The sequence below is a fragment of the Tamandua tetradactyla genome, chromosome 18, assembly GCF_023851605.1.
Source record: "Tamandua tetradactyla isolate mTamTet1 chromosome 18, mTamTet1.pri, whole genome shotgun sequence".
NCBI lineage: Eukaryota > Metazoa > Chordata > Mammalia > Pilosa > Myrmecophagidae > Tamandua > Tamandua tetradactyla.
In genome coordinates, this window is record NC_135344.1 from 29,543,810 (window position 1) to 29,552,730 (window position 8,921).

Here is an 8,921-nt window from a genome sequence, read left to right on the forward strand (position 1 = left end):
TTGTGACAGTGCTATTTAGAGGACATAAGAATTACTGTAGAAATAAATAGAATTTCTTTTTGTAAAAGCAGCAACATCATGTCTTGTAAACTTCCTTTTATATTACAGCAAGGTTTGAAACAAAACCAAAAGGGACAGGAGCTTATACTACAGTCGTGACTGAATAAGAGTTCACTTCCTCCACGACTGTTGGTCCAGTGCAGCAGGTTTTAAAAGGTGCTCAAATGAAGTGATCAATTATAAAATTTCTTTCCTGATTTCAAACACAAACGGATAATTCTGCTCCACAACAGTAGCGACAACCGTGACGTCGAGCCCCATTACTGTGATACTTTCTGTTTAAACAATCTGTAATGCAGCTTAGGGAGTTTATTATATAGCACACCACAAATGAAGTTCAGGGTCGTAACTGGCATGAGGTCTACTGTTCTTTGTGAAGTCTGGCAAACGGATTTGAAATGGCATGTTACGCACTGCCAAAACGTTAAGAACTTTAAAATCTGTAAATATTATCTGAAAACCTAGTTTTTGCAGACTGCATGCTAAACGTCTGGCACCAAATTAAGCTCTTCTTCACTTGTTGCTCCAGTGCAAATCATTTTTCCTGAGGACCAAATTGTAGTTGTAATTCTAGGTTATCTAAGCTTCATTAATACTTTCCCAACATCGTGCTTATAAATTACATTTGCTCCCTCCAAAGCAATCTTCCGTAAGTTAAAATGGCATCTTGTTCTAAAAACACAGACTACATTTTTAATCAGAATGCCCAATGCAACATCACCATCTGCATCCATTGGGGTAGTTTAAAAACTTAACATCCCACCCCGAAGATCATATCTTTGGGAAGAGGGGGCCATGACTGAGGACGTGGGGACAGCGCTGCTGCCGGTGGCGGCAGAGGCAAAGGATCAGCTGGCGGACAAGGATGATGATGAGGCGGGCACGCTCCCCAGTCTCCATGGAACTCCCGCCCCAGGCAGTTGCTAGGAGCCCCCGGGGCTCAGCTCCATCTTTGGCGCTTTGTTGTTCCAGGTCCAGAGACCTGCCTGTCTTTGCTAATACAATGTTGGAAGTGCACCATTCCACTATTGAGAGAACCTCCCATAGTATAACAATTTTTAAATGCCATTAATTTTAATCTTTATCTAAAAGAAACAATGCATTTATTTCTTATGCTAAGATTATAAATCGAAATCTCCAGGTTCTTCTGGAGAGAAAAACAAGCCATTAGCTAAATTTAATTTGGTGGATTATGTTTACTTTATTTCCTAAATCACTGATTGCTAAAGAGGAAGCACTAACTATACAAAAATAACTTCATTAGAGTTATTTAAATACAGACCAACAATGGACACTGACTCTTATAGGTCATTTTCACAGCTTTAGTGAGAAGCAGATATTGTTATATATGCCAAGAGAAACACTCAGCCATGAGCCTTTGGACTGGCCAAAGCTGAACAGCTGGACAATGTGGGCTCACAATATGCCTGAAAATATATGGTGACCATGGATTGTCCAAACTTAAACAGAGAGGGCTATGTTCTCCCACCAAGGTCAACTTCACTGCTTTATTTCTAATTACAGCCTGGGCTCTCCACCACCTGTGCATAGGCCCACCTGCATCTCTGAGGAATTACAGTGGCATTATTTGAAAACCTGATTAAATAGCCAGGAAAAACAATTCATCATTTATAAGGAGGAAATATAAGACAGTCACAATGGTATCCTGCTACTCTTTCTAATTTTTAATTTATTTTAATTTTTTTAACTTTTTATTTTGAAATAATTTCAAACTTACAAGACAGTTACAAGAATAATACAAATCCATACTAAGAAAAGACCCCCAAATCCCCAGATACCAATATAAACCATTTAAAAATATTCTGCCACCTTTCCCTCTATCTATCTGGGTCTATTTTCCATCTATCTATTTGTCTATTTATCTACCAATCATAATCCATCCATTTTTTAAACAAGAGAAGGTAACACATCATTATTATCTGTGAATACATCATATTTCCATTTACATTTGCGACAAAAAAGGATATTCACGTATGTAATCACCTTAAGTGAAGTTTCCAAGTTCAGGAAACTTAATAGTGATATAAAGATAAATTCTATCCTCCAGCTTTTTCTTAGGTCCCAATAATATCCTTGAGACTTTTCTACTCCTTTCTTAGAGCCCATCTAGTATCCTGTAGTGCATTTAATTGTTATATCTTTAATTGAACTTTTTTATTTTTTTAATCGTGGAAACATCTACCATATAGATCTCCTCATCCCCACCCAAAATATCATTTTGCGATATTAATAAAATCCACAATGTGTAATGCCCTCATCACTGTCTATTACTAGAACTTTCCCTTCACCCAAAAAAGAAAACTCACACTCGTTTTGCATTACTTCCCCATTGCCCATGCCCCTCATCCCTGGGAACCTGTACTCTATTTTGCACCTTTATGAGTGTACTTATTCTCTGATATTTACTACATGGATATCACTGGGTTTAAATTTAATACCCTAGATTTATAACAATATCATTTTATCTGATACCAACCAGCATACATAAACTATGTTCCTATAACCCTCTGTTCCCCAGCCTTTAGGTAGCTCTTATAAAAAATCAAATAGTTATACACTATGAGACCAAAACCACTGATTTATCATTATATTTTGTGCATTTGCCTTTTAGATCCTGTAGGGAGTAAAAAGAATAGTTATAAATTGAAAATACAGTAGTTCTATTATTTATGTTTACCCATGTCATTATCTTTGCCAGAAATAATTTTTTTTTTCACGTGGCTTCGGTCAATTGCCTAGTTTCCTTTCCTTTCAACATGCAGAACTTCCCCTAGCAGTTTTGCAGGGACAGTCTACTGGTGATGAAGTCCCTCCCTCAGCTTCTGTTTATCTGGGAATGTATTAATCCCTCCATCATTTTTGAAAACTAGTTTTGGCAGGTATAGAATTCTTTGTTGGCTATTTTTTGTTTCAACTCTACAAATATGTCATACCACTGCTTTTTTGTCTTCATGTTTTGCAACAAGAAACTGGCACTTAAACTTCTTGAGACTTCCCTGTATGTAGCATTGCTTCTCTTTGTGGTTTTCAAAATTCTCTATTTTGACATCAAGAGTTTGATTATAACATGACTTGGTGTGGATCTATTTGGGTTTTCTTGTTTGGAGTTTTTGGAGCTTCTTGTCTGTCTATACTGATATCTTTCATTAAATCTGTGAAATTTTCAACCATTATTTCTTTGAATATTCTCTCTGCTATTTTCTCACTTTCTTTTGCCTCTGGAACTCCACTATGCACATACAGATACACTTAATGGTGTCCCACAATTTCTTCATGCTCTATTCAATTTTCCTCATTCTTTCTTTCTGCTCCTTACACCAGATGATTTATATTATCTTATCTTCAAATTCATGGATTCTTTATTTTGGCTATTTCAATCTGCTATTGAACACCTCCAGGAAACTTTATTTCCATTGTTGTGGTCTTCAGCTCTATTTGGTTCCTTTTCCTAATTTACATCCCTATTTTGAAATTCTCTTTGTGTTCATCTATCATTTTCCTGATTTCCTTTAATTCTTTGTTCATACATTCATTTAGCTCCTTGGGTATATTTAAGACCAGTGAAAAAAGATCTTTGGAATGATCTTCCCCATTGATGGTTTCTAATGCTTTAATCTTCTCCCTTGCCTGGGTGAACGCTTCCTGTTTCTTTGTATGTTTTGCAATCTTTCATTGAAACTTGGACATTTTGATATTTTAATGTGTTATTCTTGGAATATAAACTTTGTGGTGTTTGTTCCTTCAGAGCGTATCCCCTTAATGAAGGCGAATAGAAAGCTTATAACAGTGCTGTCCTTGAATGGCAGGAAAATACTGCCATTCACTGACCCGTGTGAGTATCTCTTTCAGAGCTTATCCATACAATGAGTTTAGGGGATAACTCCAGTCCTGGTCCTGTCTGCATATGTGTCTTCACCTGGGCATGTGCATTTGGTTCTGGGAATTCTCCCATTTATATGTATACGAATAAATTTGTATGCCTAGAGACAAACTTATATTTCTTCCCTAGGAAACAGTTTCTTCACAGTGCCAGACATTGCACTGTGTGTCCTACAGCTAGCAATCCCTTGCCCCTGGCTGCCACTTGACTGCTCTCCCAAAGCTTTCATTTGGGGAGTTCTGTGAGTTACTTTGCAGGGTGATTTCTGGTACTGTGAATCCCTTGAGTTCCTCAGGCCACCATGAGACAGATGCAGCAAAGCATACATGCTCCTGATATGTACATGAGGGTTGTTCTGCTCCCTCGGAATCAGTACCAGGGATCTGTACTTGGAGAACAGGATGGCTCCACACCAAGTTGATTAATGGGAGGGGAAGGTCTAGCCTGGTTACCACAGTATCCTACCACTTTTAAGTAAACTTTTTCTTAATTTAGTGCTAATCCTGTTACTTCCAGTCCTTTAACATTTTTTCTTTCTGGAGCTTTCAGAAGGATGATTCTTACAGTTCTTTCAGGTTGTCCAATGCTTCTGTCGAGGGGACAGAGTCTTGAAGCTTTTCACTCCACCATTCTGATCGGGACTGTTATCTCCCTTGTCTTCAAATTCTTTTACTTTCATTCTAATACAATGCTAAACACAATAACACGACCAAGAGTGAAACCACTGACAATATTCTAATGTCTAGATGGAGCAACAATGCATTATCAAGATTCTCTAGAGGAAGAAATGACATATCTGATGTGGGGATCCTTGTTCTTTTATGGCTGCATGGAACTAAATGAGTCAGAGCCAAAGAAGAATGTAAGATAAAGGTAATGTGGGCTGTTTGTTCAAATAAAATCTACTTTGGGGTAAGTGAAGTCCAATGTCTATAATTAGTTCACTGAATGAACTGAATGACTGGAATATTGAAAGAAAATAGTTTTATTTTTCTCCTGTCATCTACTTTAAAATCCAGTCTGTCATATCTTTCCCATGCCTGAAAGCAACTTGGACCAATTCTCAGGCCCTAGCATCATTTTAAGTATTTAAGAACCTCAAAAAATTAACCTAATATCCACTTGAAAATTTCTCTTCCCTTCTCAGAGTAGGCCTGAAAGCAAAAAAAATGAGAAAGGGAGTAGTGGAATTGTCATCTCATTTTTCATTCTCTTGGGTCTGCTTAGGACCTTTACTGGGTGAGAGACGAAGGATGGATTCAGACTAAAGAATTTTTCTCAGCTTGTTTTTCCAAAATTCCCCAGTCTTGGTGGACATTCACATGCCTCTTGTTTGTAGGGTACTCCTGGGAATTCTTCTGTGACCTCCACCTTAGGACTCCTCTCACAGGACCCAGCCCTTAAGTGTATACAGCTGTCTCTGGTTAACCTTCTACAATAACTCCCTCCTGCCCTCCCTCAGCCCCAGCTTCCTGGTGCTGCCCCTCTGTCTCTTTTGATTGGGGTAGCCTCAGTAGGCAGGAGCTCTTGGTCAGGGCCCTTTGAAGAATACTTCAGACCTGTTTTCTTCAACTGGGACTCACACCACTGTTCTTTCCAATGCTGGGAACTGAGTTTCTTCCCACTGATGACCTCCCTTTCATAGGTATGTTCAGATAACTTTCAGCCAGAATAAGTTGCTAGTCTCCCATATTCTAGCACTTTCCTCAACCTATACATAGACATAATCTCTTTTTAGAGGGTTTCTTGGGGTCTCCACAACTTGGCTTGCAAGAGAGGGAAAACATGATGACAATCTCTAATCCTAAAAATTCCTGCACTTCAAAGAATAATCCATTCCTGTGAACAGTTCCAGGAAGTGTTTACCAGGCTGAGCCAGTTAGGTCAGCTCCTAGCAAGTCCTAGGATTCTTGTACCTCATACCTCTCTTTAGAAATGTGGAGTTACTTATCTTTCATTTTCCTCAGCTTTAAGGGGTTCACTGAAATCAGGGCTAATTAAAATTCATCCATTCTGTTATCAAGTAGCAGTCAATATTAGGGGAAATGTGACCATATTGTTGTTACACATGTAATGACACAGTTTATCAAGCATGTCTCACATTAGTGACCCTGATTTTAGAGGTTCCTTTTCTTCAACTTATTCATTACTCTTTCAGCAGATGAAAATGTACCTAGTCACACAAATGAAGTTGCACTAACAATTAAAGCACATTAAATGGTGGGGAAAAAAGTTGTCCATTAGAGAAATTAGTGCTCTTGAGAGTAAATTGTTCCTTTTAGATTCTCCCCTCTTTTTAATTTCTCCCCTCCTTTACTCATAGTTCCTCTACTCATCTGGGAATGCTATTCTATGGTTGTTTTTCTAAAAATTACAATCAAGATAAAAAAGGGAAAGTCATCCCTGCATTATTATGAGATTTTTCATGTAATTGGTTAGGGGTACACAAATTATAAGGACTTATTAGCCACATTTTAAATGATAAAAGCCAGAGAAAGAATATGCTACATATAATTCAGCTACTTTGTATTAAGCTTATTAAGAAAAATAGTAAGGGAAGAGTGAGTGAGGTTAAAAGGAAGAAAATAAATACAAAGGAGTTTAAATTTACATAATAAATAGATGATAAGAAAACTTTTACATGAGGTATAATCTTTTAAACTATTTGAATCTATATAAACAGCTCTTCTGCATGACCTTTAAAATAAATGATTTTTTTTTTACCTCCTTTAGTGTTAGAACATTTCAGAGCAGCTGACCAACTTGCTTTTCTTTCTTCTTTCTCTCTCTCTTTTTCCTGGCAGGCATTGTGTTGTTACAAGGATTTTACAGGTATGTCTAATTTAGGCTTATGCTAGTTTTGAAAGCACCACCATATTAAAACTCCAAAAGACTACAAAATAAATGTCCCATCAATTATATTAATGCACACAATTTATCAAAATCAAGTTTAAAAAAAGAGAAAAATGATTTTTACTTGTAAGCGATTATTTCTGCTATTTTTGTGCCAACTTCCAGATTCAAATCTATATTTGTTAATGCATGCGTGTGTGTATGTGTGTGTGTGTGTGTGTGTACTTGAAGCCCTGGGAAGAAAGGAAAGCAGGTACAAAGGAGGAAAGAAGGGCAATAATTCAGTAGTCCTCTTGACAACCAGAGGCCCTATTGCTCATAGTGACTCTACCTTACTGGTAGGCCAAATATAGGGATAATAAATGGGAAGGAAAAGTTTGTAGGAGGAGATATGTAACATCTCTCTTTTTGCTAGAAGGAATATATCATTGATTCACAAATGCACACCTTGATTAACAAAATAATATCAGTGTGACTTTAAAAGCTAGGGAAACAATATGGACTTTCCAAATGGACCATGCATAATTATAACTACAATTACCAGAGAGAAGTTCCCACCATCTTACCAGGCTTAGGGACAATAAGCTGTGCACTGGACTGGGCATTTCCAGCCTCATTTTCAGCCACACATTGATAAAAACCTTCATCTGACTTTACCACTCCGAGGATTCGTAAGTTGCTTTCTCCCTGGGAAGAAAAAACAGGTGAAATGTTTTTTTAAAAGCCAAAAACTAATTGTGGCAAAATAAATATAAGTAAAATTTTAATAAAATTTCACAGGAGAAACAAGAAGGGAGGCTCTAAAGGTTCTTAGCTTCACCAAGATATTCTTTGCCACCTAAGAAATGTCATATAGTCCCAATGCTCTTTTCTAAGTTCATGTGCATCAATTTAACTTATTTTTGCAATGAAAAATATGCTCCCAAATATACACACCATCTTCAATGTCTAAAAGAGCAGTAAACAAGAAGCTATTTTATTGGTCTAGAAGAAACAAAGGTTAGTACCAAAGGCAGCCTCATTGCTTCACTGGTTATTGGAAGATATTCAAGTTCAGCAACTGCTAGAATGGAAAAAGAAAGCAAAATGAAATAAAAACAGTGACTTCTGCAGCTTCTAAAAAGACATGAAATCTACGTTGAATATTTTCTGGAAATTTTTACCCAGAAATACACAAAAATCCTTTAAACATGTAATTGCTTTTACATATATCTTTTCGGGGATTTGGAGAATAGAGATACGATGGATAATTTATACCCACATTGCTCTTGTTTTATGTCCAAAATGCTTCACGTTCAGAAATACATAAATCAAATACAGCAACATTAGCCTCTATTTTATATAAATTGAGCCACCATCTTTTTCAAGGATGGATGATAAAATGATCTGGAGATAGCATTTAATTATACTAACTCAGTTTATCTTCGATATTAGTAAGAATTAGTTCAGTAACTGAGACGTGTTAAATCACTTCCCCTGAAGTCATTAAGAGATAAATATTACCTCATGGGGAATTCTTAATTGTTTTTAGTGCCTTGTAGTAAATTCTCAGCTGATATAAAATTCTTAGATAAAGATGGGTAACTTCTAATTAACAATTTTCATATAAGTTAACATTTGTGCTAAACGTTACAAGTGCAACAGACACTGGCTCTCAGAATTTTGGAGCAATGGGGAAATATTTTTAGGCACAATTTTGTGTGAATACAGCATATACCATGCATTTTCTTTTCGACTAAGGAAAAAAGCATTTAAATAGGTTAGTTGTAGTGAGTCACGCTGGGAGAAAGATTATTCAAACTGTAGAAAAAAATAAATGTTATATTTGATCATGTGTCCTTAAGGGCACTCAATTTCCTGTCTCTGCAAGTAGCATGTATTTTAGGCATACACAACATCTTTCAAGTTGACCAATGGCAGGATATTTTTAATTCAGGTGTAGTAGAGATAGTATTGCACTATCAGATGGTATTGCACTATCGGATAGTATTGCACAAACGGATTGGTGTGGCATTTAAAAGTTTTGGGTTTTTTTCCACCTTTCTTACTCTATTCCCAACCAATTAAAGAAATGCAACTAAAAGTGAAAAATGGTGAGTGGCAATAA

At 36.7% G+C, this 8,921-nt stretch overlaps 1 pseudogene; it reads right to left on the reverse strand.

Moving 5' to 3' along the window:
- Positions 1–237: 237 nt before the first annotated feature.
- On the reverse strand, positions 238–794 carry LOC143662058 (TATA box-binding protein-like 1 pseudogene; annotated as a pseudogene).
- Between the last annotated feature and the right edge of the window lie 8,127 nt (positions 795–8,921).